Source organism: Hirundo rustica, chromosome 4 (assembly GCF_015227805.2).
Source record: "Hirundo rustica isolate bHirRus1 chromosome 4, bHirRus1.pri.v3, whole genome shotgun sequence".
Taxonomy (NCBI): domain Eukaryota; kingdom Metazoa; phylum Chordata; class Aves; order Passeriformes; family Hirundinidae; genus Hirundo; species Hirundo rustica.
The window spans coordinates 40,147,515-40,172,298 of record NC_053453.1 but is presented as its reverse complement, the minus strand read 5'-3'; the positions used below and the strand labels follow the sequence as shown (position 1 = coordinate 40,172,298).

Here is a 24,784-nt window from a genome sequence, read left to right as displayed (position 1 = left end):
TAGCATTCTACCCAACAACACTAAGATGCTACAAAGAACAGTTCATTTCTCCATAATTTACCTTAGAGACGTCTGGTTAAAAATGTCCACTTCTTCAATCCTATTCCAATATTATTAGTTCTTTCACTTCTAATCTGACTGACTTCATGTAGTGTCTATTTCTATGTACTTTCTGGTTTTCTTCTTTCTCTTAAGGAAGAATTGTGCTTTAAAAGTTCCATGTTGCTAGAAAAGGCTTAAATCTGTTCGGGCTTGCAAAGGCCACGTGAAGCTGCAAGAGCTGAAGAAAACACAAAGTTGTGCTGATGGAGGAAGCTGGTAAATGTCCTTTTTTCCGCCCCTCGGTCTCATCCAGGGCGGCTCAGCTCAGAGTTGATAGGAAGCTGCAGGCTTTCTTTCTCTGCTGCCAGCGGCGATTAAGCTGGGCCATGTTTTGTCCCCTTCTGCCGTGGTCCGAGCATGTGGCCAGCACTGCCAAACTGCAGCCGCCCCTCTTCCCTGCCAGCAAGCAGTGGAAAGGGGCTCAACTGGCGCAGGCCCTCCCTGTGTGGGCAGCGGCCCTCAGAGGCCTGGCTGAGTCCAGCCTAGCCGCCCAGAGGGGCAGCAGGGCCTGACCCAGGCCCCGCTGAGCCGCCCATGCTGTTACTTCATGGCTGATTCCAAAGCGAGAGGGAGCCGATCAGCAGCAGATTAGTTTTAAATGTCCCCTCTGAAGTTGCATCGACATTTCCCATTGGTCAACTCAGCTGCCAATATCCTGGCCAGCTTTTTGATAGGTCCCTGTCCTCGCCCGCGCAAACCCCTGCATGATCAGGGCAGGGAAAAAACATCTCACATTTCTCTATAACCAGAAAACAAAATTGTGCCAACCAATGATAGACACAGTTTAATTAAGCAAAATTCCTTGAAGGCTATCTCTCTGTATCTAATCGTGTTTTTCTGCAACTCTTTAGGTGGTCAATTGAACGTGAAGGTGAGACTGTTTTAGCAACATTATAGTTACATACTAGTTTGCAGATAGAGCAGCATGGAGTGTTAAATAGAAATTTTGGTTTGCTGCCACTGCTGTAGGACTCTGCTGTGTTTATCCCTGAATACTAATTAAGGTTGTGTTTTTTCACGGAATGCTTGCTTACTCTTTCTGAGTAAGGACAGTTACTGCTGTCTTAATTTCCTTTGGGTTCTATGAAATTTATTTCTTAAATAAGAAGTACCTTCCTTTGCAGCAGTTTTTGCAACTGTTTATGTGAAAAGTTCTGTCAGGGCTTCTGGCAGCATATTCTTAGTACCTGATATGGTAGTGAGTATGGATACCTTTGGCACCAGCTGTGTCTTCATTCCAGCACCCTTTCAAACTGCAACCAGTGATGCAAAAAGGACTTAAAATCTACCAGCACTGGATCCTTTTGCCTTAGAACTTGATAGAGGGCATTCTGGGTGCACTGTCTGGATTCCTTCTGATGAATGGTAACACAGGTCATGTGTTTGAGCTGGGTCTGCAACACGTGCAGCACATCAAGCTGTAAGAGCAAAGACAAGATTGTCAGTCTTAAATCTCGAGTGTTTGCATCATGGCAGCAGCACCCAACAACCAAGGGTAAGGAAAGTATAGAAACAGCTCAAAGCTATCCTAGTAACCTCCTGGCTATGACTTCTACCAGGACTCTTTCAGAGAGTGAAAATACTGGTGCATATGATAAACTTGTTAACTTCTCAGAACTGTTGAGTAGGAGGACTTTGTTTTGTAGAGAAAGGTTTGTACTCAGTTACAAAACTGATGTTAAAGTCTCACTGTTTGTGGAGGGGAAGCAACCTACCAATCACCAGACCTCCTAATGCTCTCATTGTGGATGTTCTACTACTGAGAATTTTGGAGTAATTTGCTCAGCTTGTTTTATTGTTCTTTTATCATGTTTTTTTTTTTTTTTTTTTCCTCTTAATTTGTGCAATAAAGCACAGAGAAAATTAGTCCAGAAATAAATGTAATGTTGACTTCACTCAGTGATCAGACTACAGAGGTATATTTATTTAAATTCCCTTTTGTGTTTGGTTCTTGTGTGGGCCACAGATCTTTTACTCTATGGCTGCAGTAGCTAGGTTCAGATGGTTCAGTAAGTAGTTGTTAACTTCCTACTGATCTTGTTATCTATGATTTTATTCTTTTCTTTAGTCTTTGAAATGAAGGCAAGAAGAGGGGAAAAGTGTGATTTTTCATAATACACTGTGAGTATAATAGTGGAAACTTAAACACTTCAAAAAATTGTGTTCTTGTTTTATGAAAGAAACAAGTAACAATCTCTTCACCTTTTTAGGTTTATTATTTCTGAGTATTTTGTCAAGTCTGAACCTGAAATTTCTATGTATTTTCATTGCTATGGCTATTTCTTGTGCACAAACCCAAGTGAATTCTAGCATATAGAAATTACTTAAGGTATTTAAAGCCAGTTTTCACATTAGTGTAGCTGAAAGGTTTCTTAAACTTGCTAGTCATGGAGGAAGAGTTCTTCATTCCAGTGTAAGGATGAATTCAGCTGGTAGGGCTTTAGTATTTATTGAAGCTAATGTTCAGGGACAAATTCTAGATAGGAATTTCACTGTTGCATTAATGCTGCTTTTACAGTACAGCTTTGTGATTTTCTGTGGGTTCTAGTGTGGTATTTCCCCCCGAGACTAGATGACCGCCGATAGCAAAAAGAAAGAGCCTGCTCTTTGTCCGGGGGGAAAATCTTGCTTTATTCTCCAGTCCTGCCCTGCTTGGCTAGAGATCTTCCCAGTAGCTCGTTGGTGCCCCAGTCAGCTCAGCCCCGCCCGTCCGGGGGCTTTTTCCCCAGGGGGCAGGGCCCAGAGACAGGGACAAGACACCATCCAATCAGGGAGAAGGGGCAGTAGAAGAGAATCAGGTTACAGGTAAGTAAGGAAAAATCGCATGATGCAGATTACAAATCCAATAAAACACAATCTAAACAAAATCAATTCATTACAACATTCTAGTCTATTTTTGATATTGCTAGAACACTTTCTCATATTAAGTCATCAAAAAGCACCTTGTAAGAGTAGATGAGATGTGCTTTTGTATGAATAAAGTTGATATGAGCAACTTGATTTAAGGCCTTTATGATTTTGACATTGTAGTAGCAGGAATGCTGTTTTACCAAATTATTGCATTTCATTTGTTAGCTAAACTTGAGGCTAGGAGACAAGCAGTCTGTATAAATCACTAGCAGATACAGCACTCTGGAGGGATCTGTATTCCAGGCTTAACAATATATGATATGTTTTATTTGGAACAGATGGTTTGACAGGCTCTTGTCCAGTTCTTTACTTGTTTATCCCTTTGCTCATACTCTCAGTTGCTCCCTTTCTCAAAGTTCTTACATAGGCTAGTAAGACACTTAGTGCAATCCTCTCAGAAACTGAGAGCCCAGCAAATTGGTAGTCCCTCTGAGTATAATTGTGTTTGCTGAGGCTGAGCTCACACCATGTGAAATTGAGGAACATGCATGTGGTCTAGCAAATACTGACACTTTATCCACGGATATGTTCAGATGAGTTAGACAAACTAATATGCTCTGAAAGCAGTGTGGAGGTAGTTTTGAACAACTGTAGCATGAGTATGCCTTTCTGGGATTCTTGCAACCAAGAAACTGTAAATTACATCATATTACGGCTGTATTATATATAAATATAGATCATACTAAGTAAGACGTGCAGCATATGAAGATAATTGCCTAACAAATGTTTTGTCAGTGTCCAACAGTATATTTTTCTTCATTGATCTTGACAGCGGTAAAATGCGAACTGGAATGGAGCCGGTCAGCCTCTGATGCTTCTGGCTGGGTGGAGACATTCCAGGCTCCTTTACTTTCCTGTATGCATTCCTGAAATGACAGTCAATGGAAAGCATGGCATGAAAGCAGGAAAGCAGCATTCCTCAGCTGTTTCCTTTCTAGTAATTTCAAGTCTGTAAGATAGAATTAGAGAAGGCAAAAGATGAAAAAGTTAATCATGATATTTGGTGGGGGAGCATTGTTGAATTTATTTTTTTTCTTAATGCATTGTGTTGACAAGACCTGGTACCCAGCTCTTGTGTTTCAGTTATTGAGCACACTGAATCAGCCACTGTGCTTATCCTGAAAACGCTGAATCTTAGCCAGCTCATTGGCAAAACCAAAATTAGAGCAATATGATGAAGTCTTTGAACAAGACTGTTTCCCATTTATGCCTGAGTGATATTAGCACTTACCTCATTACCAGTGTGTTTGTTAGGCTAATGGCTTCTAAAGGTCTGTTAGAGTGAAGTGTGGAGTTGGCTTTAAGAAGAGGGTGAGGCCCCTGAGAATCAATTGTAGCCTCGTTTTGGGCTTACACACAGAAGTAGGTGTATCTTCAAGAAGGCAAATAAATAGTTCCTATACTACTGTGGTTTCTCAATGCTTAAATTAGATCTATGACTAGCACATGACTGTTGATTCTGATACTAAATTATCTGTAAGCTATGCTTGTCAGAAATGGTTCTAGCCCTAAAACATTCAAAAGGGCCAAGTCTCACTGATAACTTTTTTTCAGTTATTTTTAGTTCAGTCTGAAATATGCTTTAATTGATTTTCCCATGTTATGATTGTAGTTCAGGGTCTTGAGTTGAAACTCTGACAGCTTGCTTTAATATGTGACCAGTTAGCCAGCCAGTGGTGGTTATTATACAAGTTTTTGTTCTGGGGTGAGTATTTAGTTTTGGCGTTTGTTTTACCTTTGTGACTGTGAAGAGTAACCAGAGTCATATATATATATATATATATATACACACACACACACTTCTTGAGTATTTGAGGTTTCTTGTATATCAGGGAATTACTTGCAAATGTTAGCTTTGTGTTGTGGATCCGATATAGCTCTGTCTTTAGTTTTGTTCTTTCACAGAAGGACTGAGATGAATGTTAACATGAAACCTGTTTGTTTGTACTTCTAACAAATCTTCAAACTTACAGGATGAATTTACCTTACTAGTTTTCTTAAAATTTTGCACTTGGAGCAAGTATTTTTCTAAGGCAAAATAACAATATCTTCATCTGGTAACCAAAGTTAGCATATCTGACAAGCAGGTACACTGTATGTGTGCGGTCAGTGCTGCCTTCTAAAACAATTAACTTAGATGAAGCTTTCACTGAGGAGCTGCATTCCTCTGTCAAAGCTAGGATCCTTGTGGGCCCCTTTTGAAACTGGAATACCATTTCAGACTTACGGCTTTGGACCTTTCAGTTTACAAATACCCTGAAATTTGCTTTAGTGTTCTTGACCAAAAACCTGTGCTCTTCTTATGAGGTGGAAAAGTTGCTATTTTAAGGCTGCAAAGCATGTTGTCCCAAGTTTTAACAAAAGTGTTGTTGCTTGCAGTGTGTTTGCAAATAGGTGCAATTATACTGAAAAAGAAGGCCTAATTAAGTGAACAATTTTATTGAAATAAATGGATTTTCCAAAGTGTGGGTCCCCATCCCAGAGATAATACAAGTAGTTTCAGATTGTTTTATTTCCTCAATCAGTGTGAATTATGACTACTAATTCTGCTTACTGTTGCTGCATTAAGTTATTTTTTATTTTTATTTGTTGTCTTATGAAGAGTCAATGCTCTTAAACTTGTTTTGCTAATCTGTTATTTGGAATTATTTTTAAACATGGTGCTTTAAGTGCAGAACCTGTTGAAAATTTGGGCAAAATTAATTACCTTAGGTTTTGTCCAAAATGAAGACTGAAAATTGGGGTGCCAGCATTGTGTCTGTGGGCCAAATGCGGACTCCTGATAAGTAATAATCTCATTGCTATCCAATCATATTAAACAATGTTTTTAGAAAGCTTGCGTAACTTCACAATTTCCCACCACTTTCATTTTATTCAGCTACTGGAGCAAATTGAATTATTTTAGGTCCTGTTTTTATGAGGAGCCTACACTTCATCTCCTCAGTAGAAAATAAAAGTTTAGTGCTTACCTCTGAAAGAAGGATTTTTGTGTAATGTTAGTTTCTTGGGTTTCTGAGTATAGCAGAGCAGAGGGGGTGAATTGTGCTAATACTGGGACTGTCAGTGGGTTTTTTGTTAGGAATCTCTCTGGACATGGCTTTCTGGTTGCTCATTGTCTACTTCCTTGCAGACGGCCTAGCCAAATGCTTGGCACTTGTCTCTCTATAGCTGTGTTTAATAGCGATAGTGAATGCTAATGCTTGTGTGTCACAGTGCTTATCAGGTATTTGTACACTTAGGAAGAGAAACTGCTTTCCTACATCTCTGCAGAGGAGTAGCTTAACAGGTCTAGTGTCTCTTGTACTTAACACTTCTAATAGATTTATTAAATATCAAAGGTGGGCTTTGGCCGGATCTATCAAACATGATTCCCAAGAAAGCTTATGAAGTTACTGTAGAAACAAGTTTTATCTATAGCTCTAGGTAAATACAGCAGTGGTGATTTAAAAACTACAGTTTTTAAGGAAAATAGGGAACAACTTGGTGTAAATGACAGAAGATACATTATATATTTTGCCAAGTGTTTTACCAGTTACCTATGTGGGATCTGGGGGTGGGAGAGGGTTTTCTCAGCAATTGAAGAGGTTGCTGTACTCTGTAATAGTAAAGTACATGTCAATTGTAATTATAGCTAATAGCATTTGCAAGCTCAAGTAGCTGTTACGATGTGACTGCTGGAAATAAGCACTATTAAAAGTTTTTGCTTCAAGAAGCCTAACTTTGTGAGAATCACTGTACCTGTGAACAAAGTGTCATAGCTTTCTGGAGCCTCATCATTAGTAGGTTCTATGGCACGAGGAACCTGGAAACAGGACTTTTCTGGATGTGTATGGAGCAGTTCCCAAGGGAAGATCAACAGCTTCAGTTTGATTTACAAAAATTTTACAAAAGCCAGGAAAGCCTGCTAAAACAAAATGTATGATTATTAAGATGGTGGATTTCAAAATCTGTTGATGCAATTACAGTTTGGCATCCTTTTTTAGAGTAAGATGCCTGCCGTGTCAGGTGCATATGCTGGATTAAAGCATAAGGCCAAGAAAGCTCTGGCATAGAAAAGCTTGTGCGATAGTAGTCCTATTAAAAATACTTTTCCATTAAGTTTGTTTTTAGGATTTTTATCTTGGTTTTCTTGTGTGCCTGGTGGGTGTTTTTTTTTGTTCCCAAAACACAAGGTATAAATAAAAGCATTACTACAAGTTGAAGGCATGGAAACTGCGGACTCAAATAAAAGACCAAATAGCACTTAAAAGTAACTTTCTATTAAGAAACATTGGCATCAGAACCGTATCTTCTTCAGTGACATCATTTATCATCAGCTACACAGAGATATGATTTAAGTGTTTGCTTTAAGAGCTGATGCGTAATTTCCCCCTTCTGGGAGATCGTCCAAGGGCTTTGTATCTCAATAGCTGCTTACCTGCACATACTGTAACAAGTACTTCATCTTTTCAAGACAAACTATCATAACAGTATTTGAAAGACTTTGTTCTTTAATTTCTTGTAGGATTTTGAGACCTTTTATTTTCTTTTCTGCAGTTATCTGATTTTATTTTATATTGCCAAGTTAAATGACTTAAATATGGGAGAATTTTCTTGGTGCTTTTTTCCCCCCTGTTCATTTTGTTTTGCTGTTTCACTGCTGATAATATATTTGATAACATGCTTTGAATTCTGTTAATACTTGAAGGGTGTTTATGCAGAATTTAAACAACAGCCTAAGTCAACTGATTTGGACTGCTTCATTGCAGCTTAAACTGCAACTATTACTTGGGTTTTAAACTTTAAGTCAGAACCTTCACTTTTTAAAACAAAAATGGTTTAAAATGTGGCTTCAGCTGTTCTGCAGTTAAGCTCATTTACAGTGGCACTGTATAGCTGAGGAGTGCCACTTAACTAGGAGTGACATCACTAACTTTTTATCAATACACTTCTGTACTTATATGTATGATGTATTTCATGTAACTGTAATTCATGAGACCTGGATTACACCATACAGTTGGTTAAGTTCCTCTTTTTAAGAAGTTCTGTGACCTAAATGAGGGTGGGCATAGGAAAACACAGGGTAAAAAATAGTCTTCTGATCCTAAGATAGGAGAGTGACAGAAGTAGGCATTTTTTAAATCCAGGTAAATTGCCCCCCCCCCCCCCCCCCCCCCCCCCCTTCTTCTGTCCTGTCTCCTTGCTCTACTCATGTTACAGAAACTGGATTTTTGACAATCAAATCCATCTGCCATGTAGCTTTTAATAAATTAGCAGCACTGGTTGGTCATTAGTGCTTTTAGAGTTATAGAAGCAGTCTCCAAATTCAGGTCTTAATCTGTAGGGACTTTAACAAGGTGCTGGTGTTTGTAGAAACCCAGTGTGTGCCCTACTTTGATTCCTTTCTCCAAGAAAGGTCTGATGAGGATATGTTCCTTTTGTACTATCAGCAACCATTGGGGCACATGATGTTTGCATGTCTACTTTTTTCTCCTCCCTATTAGGATACCTAAGATGACTCTCCATACCCCCAAACCCATGAATACATTATAAATTCCTCCCTCTAGAATGTTTTAACTTTGCTTAATGCAAGGAATTGCAGAATACAGGGAACTGTCTCTGTAAAGCCAAATATTGCAAGACCAGTATAAACCAAATATTTCCATATACTTTGGCTTTTGTCAGTCTCAGAGTGTAGATTGTGGAATGCTTCTGGCAATTCCAGTGGCTCTTGATTCACTGAGAATGTTATGACTCTGTTAAGGTATTTACCTGCTTAATCCCGATTATTTTTTGTATAATCATAGAATGTTAAGGTTTGGAAGGGACCTTAAAGATCATCTAATCCCAGCCAAACTGCTGGCAGGGTCAGTGACACCTCCTGCTAGATCAGGTTGGTCAAGGCCTTACCAAAGCTGGCTTTGCACACTGTCAGGGCTGGGTCACCCACACCTTCCCTTGGCAGCCTGTTCCAGTGTCTCACCACCCTCCCAGTAAAAAATTTTGATATCTAGTCTAAATTTCCCCTCTGTTTGTGCCCCTTACTGCTGGTTCTAACACTACAGTTGCTGACAAAAAGTCCTTTTCTAGCTTCCCAGTAGGCCCCCTTCAGGTACTGGAAGATTGCTATGAGGTCTCCATGAAGCCTTTTCTTCTCTGGGCTGAACAGCCCTGATTCTCTCAGCCTAGCTCTGCAGGGGAGATGCATTTCCAGCCACTCTGCCCCCAGCCTGTAGCCCTGCATGGGGTTGCTGTCGCTAAAGTACTGGACGCAGCGCTTGGTCTTGTTGAACCTCATGTCGCTGGATTGAGCCCATGGACCCAGCCTGTCTGGGTCCTTCTGCAGAGCTCTCCTACCCTCCACCAGATCAATACACACACCCAGCTTGGTGTCTGAGACTTTCCTAATGGTAGACTCAATCCCCTCATCTCATTTATCAATAAAAACATTAAACAAGATCCAGAGCTGATCCGTGGGGGTGCCACCAGGGACCATCCACCAGCTGGATGCAGCACCTTTCATCACCACTCATTGGGCCCAGCCATCCAGCCAGTTTTTAACCCAGCAAAGGGTCCATTTGTCTAAGCCATGGGCTGTAGCTTTTCCAGGAGTATGCTGTGGGAGATGGTGTCAAAGGTTGATGAGTAACAGAATAATGGAGTCTGCTGGAATAACTAGGGAAAGGTAATGTGTCTGCCCCATTACCTGCTAAGGGGCTGGAGGGAATGAGAGTAGCCTTTAATTTGAAAATGACACCAGGGACAGTGTCTAAACTGTGGAATACAACAGGGCTGTAGTATACTGGCTAAATGGACTGGTCTATCATGTCATAAGAGAATCCTCCCTTTAGCCAGCAAAGGGGTGAATTTCTACGACTGAGTCAGTGGTGTGGCTACTTTGCTGTCTTGGATTTGAATGTGTACTGTGAGTATTGTTTAACGTGAGACTTTTGACATGCCATCAAGTGTATCCCTTTGTCTCCATCACAGGTAATGTCTAGAAAAGCATGAATCAAAAGGAAGTGCTGTGTCTCGTCAAAACAGTGCAAAACCAGGTCTCATTGAACTGATTATGGTAAAGGCTGTAGGACTTGAGTATTGAGGGAAGCTTACTGTAAACGTCTTGCTGAAGATGCTATAGTGACAAGCAGCTGTGGTCAAGAAAAGTTGCATTTTGCAACAGGAATAAGTATTTTTTATAGGCAAGTATCAGAAGGTTATAGATTAGAGCAAACTCATAACAGTTTTGTTTGTTTACTTAGCTTTAGAAATATTTGGAGATGTCTGATATTCTGATCTATTTCACTTAAACAACTCTTCATTTCTACCCCAAAAAGTGGTAGCCTGTTTTCAAAGCAGGCTGCTGTTATGGCTGTGGTCTAAGTGGATATACTTTTCTCCCCTCCAGCTTCAAGTGTAAGTTATATTTTTGGTTAATAATTCTTAACATTGAGTGGCTTTTCTTTACTGCTATTAAGAGGTGGTTTTATGTCATATGGGTTTTTTTATTGACTCTTGTGATGTCCCCTGTGTTCAGGGTTGAATAGGCAGGTGTGCTCTAGAACCTTCAGATGTACAGTAGTGATGTAATTAATCTGCAATATCACCATATCTTCATACTGTTTTTACTGGAGTTTGCAGTTACTGCAGTTACTGTATGGTAGAAGAGGTGCTTAGCTAATTGACAGTGCTCTTCAGCCATAAAACAACAAGCTAAAATTTTGACTTTAAGCCTCTGAATCTTTGATGCAATAAACTTTTGCAGCTTTCTTTTTGAGCTTGGCAGTTGAAGCCAATGTCAGTAATATTTTTTTAGAAGAATGTTCAAATTGATAAGCTTTAACTTTCAAGTCTCTATTTTAATGTTAGTATTGGGTTTGACCTGTGATTTCAATGGACATGTCACATACAATCAAATAATTCTGAATTTTCTGTATTGTCATAATTCTTTCCTATGTTTTGCCAGTAATTGTAGCAACTTGTACTTCCACTAAGCACCATAAATCACTAATCCTCTTTTATCCCTGAGTTCTCACAAAGGACTGTGGAGAAGAAGAGTAGATGGATCTGCATTTGCTAACTGGTAAATGTACGAGATGTACGTGCTGCTGAATTTGGAAATAGGGAAATCTTTGAATGAATAAAGCCAAAATCCTGGTTCTCCATCACTGTGATACGGGATTATTTAATTTGTAATTTCCTCCAGGATTTGCCCTAAAACTGTTGGAAGTAGATATTAAAATCTCCAGTAGCAGCTGAATCTCAGGAGTGAAGTTCAGTGCAACTTTTGCCTCAGTTGATCAAGTCCTCGTAAATTTGCTTTGATTAACTTAGATTTTATTTTGTGTATGTACTGGCACAGGCAGCTCCTTCAGCTTGTAACCAACTATGATGTGTAATCCAGTATAGCCAGATTGCTCTGACCTCCTGCAAGTGGGTCTCCTAAAATGGAAATTATTCATTTTGCAGATGGAAATTGGAGCCAAGCAGCTGTGAATTCCAGGAGACAAATACTGCAGCAAACTCATAACTTTGTTCTTTTGTTCATAAAACAAATGACAGTTGAGTCTTGCATTTGCCACTTGCTTTCAATCTGTGATTTTTTTTTTTTTCCCAAAATGTCAGCAAGTATTTGTATGAAAGCACTGCTTACTATCCAAAGTTTTGTTTCTTTTTTTCAAATAAGTTTTTCTTTGTAATTTTTACTTTCCTTAACTTCCTCTCTTAAAACAACAAACTCTTGCTATTCCTCAACTTTTACTTCTGTGGCTGTTGTTTTAGGGAATTAGTGTTAATTTGCACTGAATCAGATTTTACTGATTGAATGGCAGGAAACCAGGACAGGTTGACAAATATTGACATTTTCATGTAGCAGTGATGCTGATCACCTTCAGTTGTAGAGGCTGGTGTGGAATTGCTGAGCTAAAAAGCCTATTGATTGTAGAAGGGAGAAATTGCATGCTTAAAAGGATACTTCCAGGAATCTATGGCTCAGAATTAAATGTACCGCCTAGATGAAAGGTTTACTTACATCCTTAGTTTAGCTTTGAAAATTGAAGACAAAAACTGGGCGAAATTGCATTAGTTGCAAGTGTTCTGTGCCATTCCCAGGGGAGTACTTATTCAAACTTAGAAAACCTTCACTTAGCTGTTGTAGAAATCTTTAGTCTGTGTGAAAGCTTGCTGCAGATTTTAGGTTGTCATGGAGGCTTGCAACTAGCACTACTTCAGGTTTAGTTTTTGACAGGAATCTGACTTATAGACAGAAGCAAAGCTGGCAATATATGCAGGCAAACCACCAAACAGTTCTGCTAACATGTTCCCAAGCGTCCTACATAAACTGGCAGAAAAATTATGCAGCATCCTTAATCTGTATTCCTGGTAGCCATACTGAAACTTTGCCTGTAGAGCAAGAAGGCTTTTGTGGTTGTGCCCTAAGGCTGCAAAAAAAAAAAAAAAAAAACAAAAAAAAAACCAAACAACCCCCCCCAAACAAACAACCCCTAATGCAGTGAAACATGTGAAATCATAAGGATCTTTCCCAATATCTACATCACACTAGAAGTTCTTTCTGGTGGAAAGTGCTTTTTGGGTAACCATTAAGAAGGTGAAAGACAAAAAAAGCTGTGATTTGCTACAAAATATGTAAAAGAGAAAAAACCTCCAGAACGCAACAAAGTAGTTGATTCTACTGGTCCTTGAAGACAAAAAAACTGCTGTTGCACTTGCAAGATTTTACAACCTTTCTGATTTTGTTCTCAAGTGTGAGCATGGTACTACTTTCTATTATGAGGTGGGCTGTATTTAATTTATAAAGTACCTTTAGATGATGGCTGTTGAGTGTCTGGTGGAAGGTGATACTAATGCCACTGAAGTATCTGGAGGATATTTGCTTAGCCTTTGCTTACTTTTAGGTGAAATAAAATTCAGGGAGTTTTTTCTACTTTAAAGAATTTATTTTTTTTTTTAATCTGAGTTATGACACTTTTGACTATTAGGGTCCAAGGAATTCTGACTTCCTCAAATCCTCGGTCATGGAAAGCAAGTACATAACTAGAGATGGTATACTTACTATAGTTGTGTACCAAACACTCTTCTGTTTATTGCTGTATTCTGGTGCCTTATTTTTTTTCTTTATTCCCAAGGTTATGGGAAGGAATAAATTTTTTTTTTGCTTTGTACATCTTTTTCCTATGTGCAGTTAGCCAGCAGTTTTAGAATGCTGTTTGATATTATACTGACCTTAATAGTATGTAGCGAGGTCTTTCCTGTTTTAGTCAGTCTGAGAAATGAGTTTCCCTCCAGTTTAAATGCAGGCATACAGGCTTCAGTCTGCTGAACAGGGATGTCTTTGCTCAATCTATTCCTGGATCTCAGAGCTTACTTTTTTTGGCAGGTAGGTAGGCTTGTGTTGTAATCTTTCCACCTACTGCAAAGTTAGTCTGGACAGAAGTTATGTGGTCTTAATTCCTGAAAAGCATGACATAGGAAGCAGAGAAATGAGTGGAGAGGGGGAGTTGTAGCATACCAAACAGAAAAGATTTGTTACAAAAAGAGAGTAACAAGTTTCGTTATAGCAAAACATTCTTTGTTCCACAAAGCAGAAGTGTAGAATGCAGTTGTTAACTTTAGTGCTGTGTAAGTAAGCAAATGTTTACTTAATACATAGGTTATCTTATATTACTTTCCTAGAGTTTGCAGCAATCTTGCCTTACATTGTCTTTTGACTTATTTTTTTTTTTTTTTTAATGACATGTGAACAGGTGACTGAGAGGTGCCAGGGGGCACTGGCCTTGATGAGAAATGAGTTTCAACAGAATGTATTTTGGGGTGTGTTTTTTTTAATGAAAGTATGGTTTAGATTGTCTGCTTTGAGTAATGATTCTTTGACTTGGATACAGAAACATAGATGCCCAATGTAGTTCTTCAGGAATATTGCTTGGGGAGATCAGGACTTTTGCTGGTGTGCTATCTAATGCTTTTCTGTCTGGTTTTCTTGTTTTGTTTTTAAATTTTTTTTCTCTGTTGGAGACACTGCTGGTTTTTTTTCTACACTCTGGTTGCTTTTTGGTTACTGAAGCAGAAACCTCTTCCAAAAAACCTGAATTGCTCCACATATGTGGATATAGATCTTTCTGGAGATCTTGGTCCAGTGTTTAGAACTCTTAATTATTACAGTTACATGGGAACTTATATGGTAACTGCTGAATTCAATGGCTTTTCTCTCATGATGGGCCCGGCATACAGGCACAGCAGAAATTTGTAATGAAACAGTGGCTTCACGTGTGTTAGGCTTTGCATAGACCTCTGAAGACATTGTTCCTGCTCTACCATGCATCATAGTGGAAGATGTGTATGAAGTCTGGGGAGAAAGAACACCATCAAATACATGAAATGTGCTTGCTTGGCATTTTAATGTTTGATTCTTTGTGACAAAATTTTTTTTTTTTTTTTACTTATTATATCATTCTGTCAAACATAGATTGTATCTGTAAATGGTGAATTGAGGGGCACTATAGTAGTACTGGGGGGGAGGGAAATTGTCCACGGTTCTTGGGCTGTTTGGTGTTTGCTTTGCGGTGTCTTGTTTGTTTTTTAACTTACCTGATTAATTTGAGTAGTTGGATAGACATAATTATTCAACTTCTTTAGGTTAACTTTACTCCAACCTGTAAGCATTTTGGAAACAGGATTGCTGTCATGTGAAATTATCTGATCTTGCAAAATGTAAAATTAAAAAAAAATTTTTTTTTGTAATAGTATCTTCACACATTTAATGTAATAACTATTAAAGAAAAGAAATGCTATCTTGCTGTTCAAAGACTTTATTTCTAATGTGATGGAGAGGATCTTCTCTGATTTTTATTATATTTTTATTTATATAAAGCCAAGACCCTAAAGTAATAAATTGGAACTACACAGTTACCTTCTTGCATATGAGATGGAATAAGTTAAAGTAGAAGATTGTGTAAGTTTCTACGTGGTGGTAAAAAGATCTAAAAGCAGGGTCTCTAAAATCCATCTAAGAGGTTATAAAACTTGCTATCTGTTGAGGGCAAAGAAGGAATGGGTTGAATTTTGAATATTGATACTAAAGTATTCTAAAGATTTTTTTTTTTTAAAGTAGATGGGCTGTAACTCTTGCTTCAAGCTCATTTTAATTGTTGATTTCAGCAAATTTTATCTTGCTTTAACTGTAGTTCTGTAGTTGTGATGTTCTGAGCATGCTTAGACTTAAAGCATCCAATAAAAAAGTAGCTTGCTTGCAGTAATGGAAAAAATGACTCTGTCCAAGTTGAGAACAGAAATTAGCTAAAAGGCAAACAGTAATTCTTAAAACAGAAGCTAAGTTTAAGCACTTCATAAATGAGGTTGAAGATCATTCTGTACTTCTGGTTTTTCAGTTAGACGAGTGCTTTGGTTAGTGTTCATGTGTCATTTTTAGTAAAACTTCCCAGTTTTGCCAAATAGATTTCATGCTTCGGTGTGCTGTGATTGGTCTACTACTACCTTAGGTCAAGAACCATAAGACAACACAATACAGTCATCTGAGATTAAGGTACAGTTTAACTGAGGAAACTCATGCTGCACACTTACGAATGACACCTGAAGAGTAAGGGTGGTGCCAGTTTGTCTTCTGCCGATAGCTTTGTTCTCCTTTGGAGTCTCGAGGAGGTTGCTGGTGACACAAGGGCCATCAGCTGTTCAGCTTCTCTGGTACCTAGTCTGCATGCCAGAGTTCTCAGATGTAGATCAATTCTCAAAGGAAAGAAATAAGCCATTTCCTTATGAACAAGAAAAATCACGCATTACAGTTCCACACTTAACCTTCATTTAGACCTTGTATCTTCAGTTCAAGACCTTAAGTACAGGGTAATTTTGAATATTAAGCATTAATAGGGAAGATTGCTGTATTTAGAAAGTCATTACTTCATAGTCGAATGAGGCTAGCTCATAGATGTCTCATAGAAAGAATGGTATTAATCCAATCAACAATAAGGTGCTTCTTTCCTTGGATTCCTGTTTAATTCAAGCTGTTCTAACTGTATCTTTGCCCAAGCTAAATCTAGTAAATAGGATGTTCTTTCTAAACTACATAGTCATATTCTGCAGTGTTATATTCTTGCTAGGCCTGTAGTTAGGGCAGGTAGCAGGTACCTACCAAAGCAATACTTGGAACTTATGCTGCAATGCACATTGCAATTGGGTAGACATTTATTTTATAGATACTTCTTTTGTTACTTTGGTGCTTTTTAAATATGCTTATAAATAACATGGCAGGAATTAACTTCTGATTTTATGACATCCAAATGAGCTCCAAATTACAGGAAACTTGCTCTATCATCAGGTTTCTTGAGAGGAAGTAAAAATTAAACACCACATTACTTTTATTTCAAGGTGGTGATTCTGAGTTTTACAATTTTTACCTTCCCCCATCCAATCTCTGATGTTGGTTCTTGCATGAATGCTGTCTCCACTATGCAGATTGCTTAAAGCGCAAGCATGTGTAGACTTCTTCCCTAGATAGCATTAGCTTCCCAGATAAGAATAGGGAAGTTCTGGAGCACGGGCTTTTGTGTACTGTTACAGGCACTGACCACATTTCAGTCTAACAGTTTTCTAACCTCATTGTCCACGAACTCCTGAACACAGCAATTTAAAGCATGGGGAAAATGAACACATGAACCCCTTTTTTTGTTATTTGTGAAAACATCCTATTTGTGATAACATCAATACATGTTGCCCTTGATAACTTCTTCACCAGCTATTGTTGATCACTTTTAAGAAAATTAATAATCAATGTGTGACACTTTCATCTGAAAACCTCAATTTTCAATGCTTGTCTAAGAAACAATAATTTCTTTTTAAGTTGTGATAGGGCTCTACTGTAGACAGTAGTGAGCAAGGTTCAAGAACTGCATATGGCTTCTCCTGGAAAACACTTAAACTTCTGTAAATACCACAACTTCAGTGGAATTAATCTATAAAGCTTGCAAATTTGCAGCCAAACTTTACAGCCCGTAGTATACTCAGAGCGCTCTTTTTCAGTGCCTAAGCTTAAAATGGTATCTTCTAGGTTCTCCAGAACTGTAGCTATAACTTTAACATATCATTCTCGCTTTTCCATTCTCTATAACAATAACCAACTCATATCCAAGCACAGTGTTTGCATCTGCTTTAGCTAAATGAATTGCTTAGTAAAAGGAACTCTCTATGGTAATGCCTAAACCTGCTTTACAGCAGTGCTTATCAAACTACTTTTTCTGGTCTGTTAGATAATGATATGCTCTGCTTTTGGAATAGTGTGGTTAAATACAAACCCTACAGATGGTGTATTTCACCATTGTTTTTGCTTGCCATCTTCATGTGGGACAGCTCAGCTCTGTTTTATTCAGCTTGGTTGATCACCTTATCCATTCATAAATGTGTGGGGGTCCTGTTACTTTTCATTAAGGCTGTGGGAATTGATTCTCATAACCATCTTAAACCTTTTTCTTCTGAAACAACATGTACATTGATTTTAGTGCAAGTATATACGTATTTTATTGATGAGTATATCCAAAAAAAAAGATGTTGTATGAAGATACAGAGAGCAGCTGCGAAGTTACTGGAAGTTTCTGACTAGAAAGTGACTTGGTTTGGATTCAAGTAGTCTGAATCTGAACTTCTCCACTTTGAGCTTAGAAAGTGAGTGTTGCATTCTGCTACATACCTTCTTTCACAACTGTCCTCTGAAGTTGAGATGCAGTTTTGTGACTAAAATGAGGATGAGCGCTGCCCCAACACATGTTCAAGGTCAGCTGTTCGTAGGATTTCAAAGAATGCTTTACCTTTGTGATCTTACTAGGCTTAAAATTTCAAAATCATATTTTAAAACTTTTGAATTTCCTTTCTTTTCCTAAATGATCATAAAGACTGGTGGGATGAATTTTGTTGCTAATCAATTACCATCTCTTCTCACTATTCTTGGGCAGCAGGAGTGGAATGAGGAAAGAGGAAGATATGAACTGATTCTAAAATTTTTAGCTAATGACTGCTAGTGACTGGATAAGCAGGCCCAGAGTGGCTGTGCAGCATCAACTCCTGTTTGTATAGGGCCCCATGTCTTGTGCACTGCAGCTTAAGATATTTGATTGCAAAGTATGTGACTGTTTTATCAACCTGTTCTGTCTCAGACATTAGTTATTTCCATGGGAAGAAAGTAAACTATAGCCCAGACTAACTAGGAAAGGCAAAAACTCACCTGCCATCTCATTTCCTTTCCCTCTTGCTCCCCAGTGTTTTACAGAGGAGTGCTTGTGATATTCATATTTGCAGCATGCTGCAGTTGTGTCATCTTTTGCCTAACCTAATTCAGTCTAAATGAGTAAGTCCTCTGCAGAGGAGTAGTAGGTATTTTCTGAAATACTCCTAAAGCCAGGAGTGTTAATGATGTATTTATTGCTTCAGTTTTGCTCTGCTTTATATTTAGTGCGGGTCTAATAGGGAGTGACTTCAAATCTAGAAGTGTATCAATATAGTCCTTTCAAACAGGAGTTTAGCATCCCAGCTAAGGCATCCCACAGTGCAATCTCTGCCTTTAAAGATTTCTTCTAAGGAGAGCCCATATATGTGGCTTTTTGAGTCTAGGACCTTGTAAAATGTGCTTTTAACAAACTGATACCCTGCAGAGCAAAAATACAGTTGTAGCTACTCTAAAGTTATCTGAAGTAGCTTGATATAATGGTACCTTTTTTAGAACTAAGAATGTATTTACTTTAGATATGGGTATAGATACTGTGAACTACGGTGCTGTTGTTATTATAGACCAAATGCCTACTTAAGCTCAAGTAGGCAGCTCCTGTGCATTCCCATGCCAATTATTCCCATGCCAATTCACTCATGTAGGGAAGTTTAGTTCGTTCAGTTGGCAAGTCATGTGGTAGATGAGCTTGCAGTTGGAGTGCAGTAACTTCTAAAACACTGATATAAGAACTAATTGAGCAGTCCATTAAATTGCTACTTAGGTCCACCTAGTGACATGATCTTGAGAACTAGTCTTAGCTCTCCTCTGTGGATAAAATTACATAAATTTACAGCTTCTTAAGGAATGTTTTAAATTTGGGGGGCTGTTAGCCAAATGAATTCCAAACTTGAGTAGAGATGGCTCCTGATTCACAGTGTGGCATATAGGTTTCAAATGCGTTTAGCCTCAGGGTCAAATTTAAGATCAGACTAAAGTTTCATCTTTTACACAAAGGTAATTGTAATTTTTTTGTATTTTTATCATGGTCACGTATGTACTCAGCTTCTATAATAAAACTAGTTCTGGGTGCTGTTTGGCTACACACTGCTTAGTTTCTCTACTTTATTTTTTTAATGCCTTTGTTAGATGGAGCATATTTGCTGGGGTGCAAAAAAGGCGCTAGGTCTGGCAACAGCTGACATTTACTGGAAGAAATAGTTCTGTTGTTAATCTATAAACACTTTTTATTTTTTGTCATTAGGAGTCAATAAACTCTGTGTTGATTGAAGAATTACATTCTAGTCCTACCTAAAGTAGGTGCAAAACGTCCTACTTAAACAGATTTGGTAACCTGGTACACAATATACTGTGAGGTTTGGATGTCTGTTTGAAGACGAAACCCAGTATTGACTATACCATGCATTGTATTGGCAAAATTGACCTTTCATAAAGGTCAATTGTGAAATTCTTATCTAAAAAGATTAATGCAAATATTAAGGGGAGATAGTATATTAAAAGTATGGCAGAGTTCTCCAGAAATTTTGATACCTTTTAGAAGTGTCGCTTCCTAATGTTTATGTGCTTGATTCCTTCTGAAAAATAAACCCTAGAGCTAAGAAGATAGTGTCGTCGTGCTGGCACATATCTCCAGTTGCAGCTTTTTGTATTCCTGTATTTATCTGTCTAATCCTGAAGTTCATACTCACTTCTTTGTTACCCCTTCTTCTAAACTGATGTTTCCTTCCACTGTCTTGAAATTTTCCTTGCCCTTCTCAAATAGAAGCCCTGCAGTTCTCTATTTTACACCCCATCTGTTTAAGAATGTTGCTTTCTTCAGTTCTCCCTGTCCTTTCTCTGTAGACTGTGTATTACCATCTCCTTATAAGCACTTGCTTGTAAGAGTTATTGTTGGAATCTAGGCTACAAATACTCTTTCCATGCAGCAAGTTACTGCCTCTGATAAATGCAGGCTGCAGCCAGTGGCTGGCACAGAGATTCATTTGTTGTCAGACTCCTGAATTAGGCTTTTCTGTTTTCATTTGCACCAAAGTCAAGGATGTTGTGCTTATGAATGCTGCCTGCAGTTTTGAAATTAATCTGGTCTTAATATTATGTAAAGAAATGCATTCATTTGAATATTAAGCTGTGGATTCTTCTGGAAGGCTACCTACATGAGCTCAGTTAAAGCAAAAGTAATGCTATATGTGTAAGATTTAATTCTAAAGTGTCTTAAAAATGTACTGTAAATGTTCGTCTCAACTGTGATATATAAACTAAATAGACTACAGGGATAGATTTGTATAAGCATTTTCCATGGGAATCCCAGTGCCTTATATGGTCAACTTGCTTTGTAGTGTTCCAGTGAAATGAAGGCAGCCATCCAACAACATGGAAAAAAAAAACCAACAACAAAAAAACCCCAGCCCAGCTGTCTTTAGGTTTGTCTGTAATACCCTCTTTCTTGGTCTCCTTCTGTAGCACAGTAGCTAATTATTAAAACTGAAAATGTGGCAAGAGCCTGCATAGTTAGTAGAGGAAATTTCTTTTGTGGCAGTGACTTTATACTAAACATTTAATTTAATGAAGGGTAGTAGCATATTGATAACACTGCTTTATTGCATAATGCACTTTTGCTATCATGTGAGCTATGGTGCCTCTAGCCAAGCATGTAAACTGGTTATAATTCCAGTAGCTGTTATAGCCAGAGCAGGGCAGAGGGACAGAATCCCCTCCCTTGGCCTGCTGGCCACACTCCTTTTGGTGCAGCCCAAGGTGGCTTTCTGGGCTGTGAACACGCACAGATGGCTCGTGTTGAGTTTTCATCAACCATCGCCGAAGTCCTTCTCCACAGGGTTGCTCTCAATCACTTTTTTGCGCACCCCTGTGGGTGTGCCTGGGATTGCTGTGACGCAGGTGTAGGACCTAGCACTTTGCTTTGTTGAACTTTATGAGGTTTACATTAGCCCAACTCTCAAGTGTGTCCAGGTCCCCTGGATGGCATCACTACACACAGTGTGGTGTCATCAGCGAATGTGCTGAGGGTGCGCTTGGTCCCATTGGCAGTGCTGCTGACAAAGATGTTGAGCAGTATCTGCCCCAATTCCCGAGGAACTCCACTTGTCACTGGTCTCCATGTGGACAATGAGGCATTGACCCCAACTCTTACATGCAGCTATTCAGTCATTTCTTTATCCATCGAGTGATCCATTAATCAAATCCACGTTTTTCCAGTTTATAGGGAAGGATAGCATGCGGGACAGTGTCAAACAACTTGCCTAAGTCTAGGTAGATGCTGTCAGTTGCTCTGCCCCATGTACCAGTGCTGTAGCCCCATCAGACCCTAAGAGTTTAAATAAGCGCCTTTGGAGGCTTGCTTCTGAGGGATCTGGTTCAGGTTCTTCTGGAAAGAGCATCTGAGTATAGTTGCACCAGTGAGGTAAATACCCGGTACTTACTCTCAAGTAGTAAGATGCACAGAAGCTTTACTGTAATTCTCTGTGTGGTAATTTATATATAAATACTTTAAAAAACCCTCCTGAATGAGAGATGAGATTGTTGAACTTAGTCTTACCTCTTTTTTTCAGATACAGAGAATCCTGTTGAATGCAAGAATGTCATTACCTTCACTTGTCGTCCTAATAAAAAAGACACTACATATTTTCTATTGCAGAAAATAAAAAAAAAGACAAAAAACCAAGCACTTCATCACTTACCTACTGTGATGAGAGAAGTATCAATAAAAATGCTATAGTATTAATTTAAATTGCACTTGAAGTTTTTTTCCTGTATATAGCTGTTTGAGACCTTTAGCATTCTTTCAGTTAATCATACAGCTCCAGTGCCTGATATGTGTGAAAAGGAGAGGTCAGTCTACTGAGACCAGTGATAAGTCATCTTTGCCTGTGTTGATACGGAGCATTCCAATCAGTTCTCAGAAAAGCAGCTTTTGTTTCTTTAATGTCTTTTGGTTGCAGCTTCCACTAGCTTCATGTAACAACTTGAACTCATTGTTTTAGCAGAAAATGGTGAGCGGATTTCTCTTACTAACGATTTTTAGTCTTGTGTTTCATACTTGTCAGTGTAATTTTGTTCTAGGCTAAGAGTTCTGCCTACTGAGTTCTTTTTCTGAGAGACAGTCCATCCCTTTTACTAAGACTGTATCTCTACAAAGTCTGTTCTCTTACTGTTTTCATCTATAAAGCTGTAGAGGAGGATGGAATTTTACTACTAAATCAGATTGGCAGAAGCAAAATCTCCTTGGATAGATCTGTGTATTAATATTCTAGCATTTTGCAGTGAGATAGGATTTTTCAGAATAAAACCCTTTTTCAAATATTTTCAGATTTACCAGAAGAATTTATCAGGGAAAAGCTGATAACCAAAAGAATATACCAAGACCTAAAAAAATCTACAGTACCATATGGTGATATATCTGTGTTAATTTTGAATATGATAATTCAGAACAGAGAAGCTGTACAGATGTCAGGGTGCTGTGGACTTGTAAAAGTCATTTTGACTTAGGCTGGTACTATCTGTGCTGTGACCTCTTTGCCTCTACTAGCACAGAGGAGGAAGCTGTAAGATGCAAAAATAGAGAAGGGACGTAGGAGTGAGTCAGAAGAGTGGAGGCAAAAGCAAGCTGTCAGATGTGGGCTGGCTGTCAGGATGAAACTACGAGTGAGGAAAATTAAGTGATAGTGTGGAAAAGAAAGACTGATATTGGGAATACTGAAATAATGGAACTTGGCTGTTGGTGTATTAGATACGAGGTAATTAACCTGAAATCCGTACTTGGATTTAACATGCATTAACTTTTTAATACTGTATTAGGTCATCATACCTAGATTATCGGGCCTCATAGAGGATTTGCTCTTGGGATTCTTCAGGAAATCTGATAAAACATGCTGCTGCTCATAGTTTTGCTTTCTCAGTGAGGGGAAAGAGAATGGTGTATGGGGTAGGATAATGCAGGGAAATCTGTATGCACTTGTGATTGTAAGTGTAATGAAAGGAGGCTGTCCTTTAGCCATATGAAGTAATGGATATCCTAAAACTTCAGTTCCGTGGCATTTCAAATTGTATGGTTAAGTCAGGGGATATGTCTTACGATAAGCTTTAGGTTGCTTTGTTTGTTTTACGATCTGTAAAACAATAACTTTGGGGGTGGAGGTTTTATGAATCCTGTTTATGTATCTGAATGGTTGTCAAGTCTCAAGTAAGAGCACATACTTAAGTAAGTACTCAAGTATGAGTGAGTTCCATTTGGAACAAGATTTAAGTAGTACAGGCTGAACACTGAACTGTAAAGAAAAATCCATAATTTTGAATATCCATACATTATGGAAATACTGATCATCTCACAGATTGAATGAAACAAGTTCCTTTAGCCACAGGGTAGCAGAGATCATGTAGGACTGTGCACAGGTCATAGGTTTGTAGAGCCAATTGCTTTGGCTTAGGCAGTGTTAATTAAAGCATTTCCTAGGCCTGGAATATTTGGCTGTTCAGCCTTACTATTGCTTTTATATAGGTGCATAAATGAATATTTAATGTCAAAGTAGAGTCCTTAGAGAAGCATAAAGCTCTAGCACATTTTGCCTAACTTAACGGTGAAAATTAGGCTGGCAGAACAGCTTTCCCCTCCAGAAGCCTTTTTGTAGAGGTGTGCACTGTAGAGGAGGAAAAGCAAGCTCAAGGCATCAAAGGTCATCTTCTGGAATGTCAGGGAGTGGGTTTCTCTTTTCTGTACAACATGGAGTCAGTTTCTCATCATGTACTCTGAGGTATTTTGCCCTTAGCCTGATGGATAGAGCTTTTGTTAAAATAAATTGGGAACCAGTTTTCACAACAGTTGGCATTGCAGGAGCTTTCAGTTTACAGCATGCACAGTGGATGATTGAATAGTAGAGAAAGTCATGTGGGCCTTTGTCCATTTGTCTTAAATGTGAAAACTTGGAAGTCTTCCATGTTAAACTACCCCTGTCCTTGCTATGCTCCTCCCCTTCCAAGGACACTGAGGGATTACCCACCAAAACTCAGCAGTGCTTAGACTTTCCCTGTGCTCAGGCAGTGTGTGTGCTTTTTGCATAAAGTCTAAGCACTTTCAATTTTTGTGGTTTTTTTTTTTCCCTTGTTTAGCATTTGTTTGTAGGTATTTGTGGGGGAAATGTGGTCAGTAAAGCCAGTGTGCATTCATATGACTGACCTTGAAGCCAGTGTGCTTTTCAGCCAGGTTTTCATTTTTGTGCTCTTTAATAATAATCATATTTGACTAGAAGTTTGTTGTACAAGAAGCAAACTTTAGAACATTTTTGGCTGATTTTGTGATGACATGCATACTGCTAAGGTTGGGTAAACAACAGACTTCTGGGCTTTTGTTATTTCTTTCAAGATTACACAGTCCTGGTACAGAGAAGGTCAGTGTGTTTTCTGTCCTGATGCCAATCAAAGATGTCAGCAGCCTCTCAGATGCGTTACTGCATAATTAGCAATTGATGCTTTTATCCTTTTCTTCTAGAATCCTTTTTAGGCTGAAACTGTGAAGTAGTTGCAGCTCCAGGTGCAACT

General features: G+C 38.6%; 1 protein-coding gene across 1 annotated transcript in view; it reads left to right on the top strand.

The window, feature by feature from the left end:
* The window catches only part of PPP1R12A (protein phosphatase 1 regulatory subunit 12A), a 124,087-nt gene that overhangs the window by 5,248 nt on the left and 94,055 nt on the right, over positions 1–24,784 (top strand).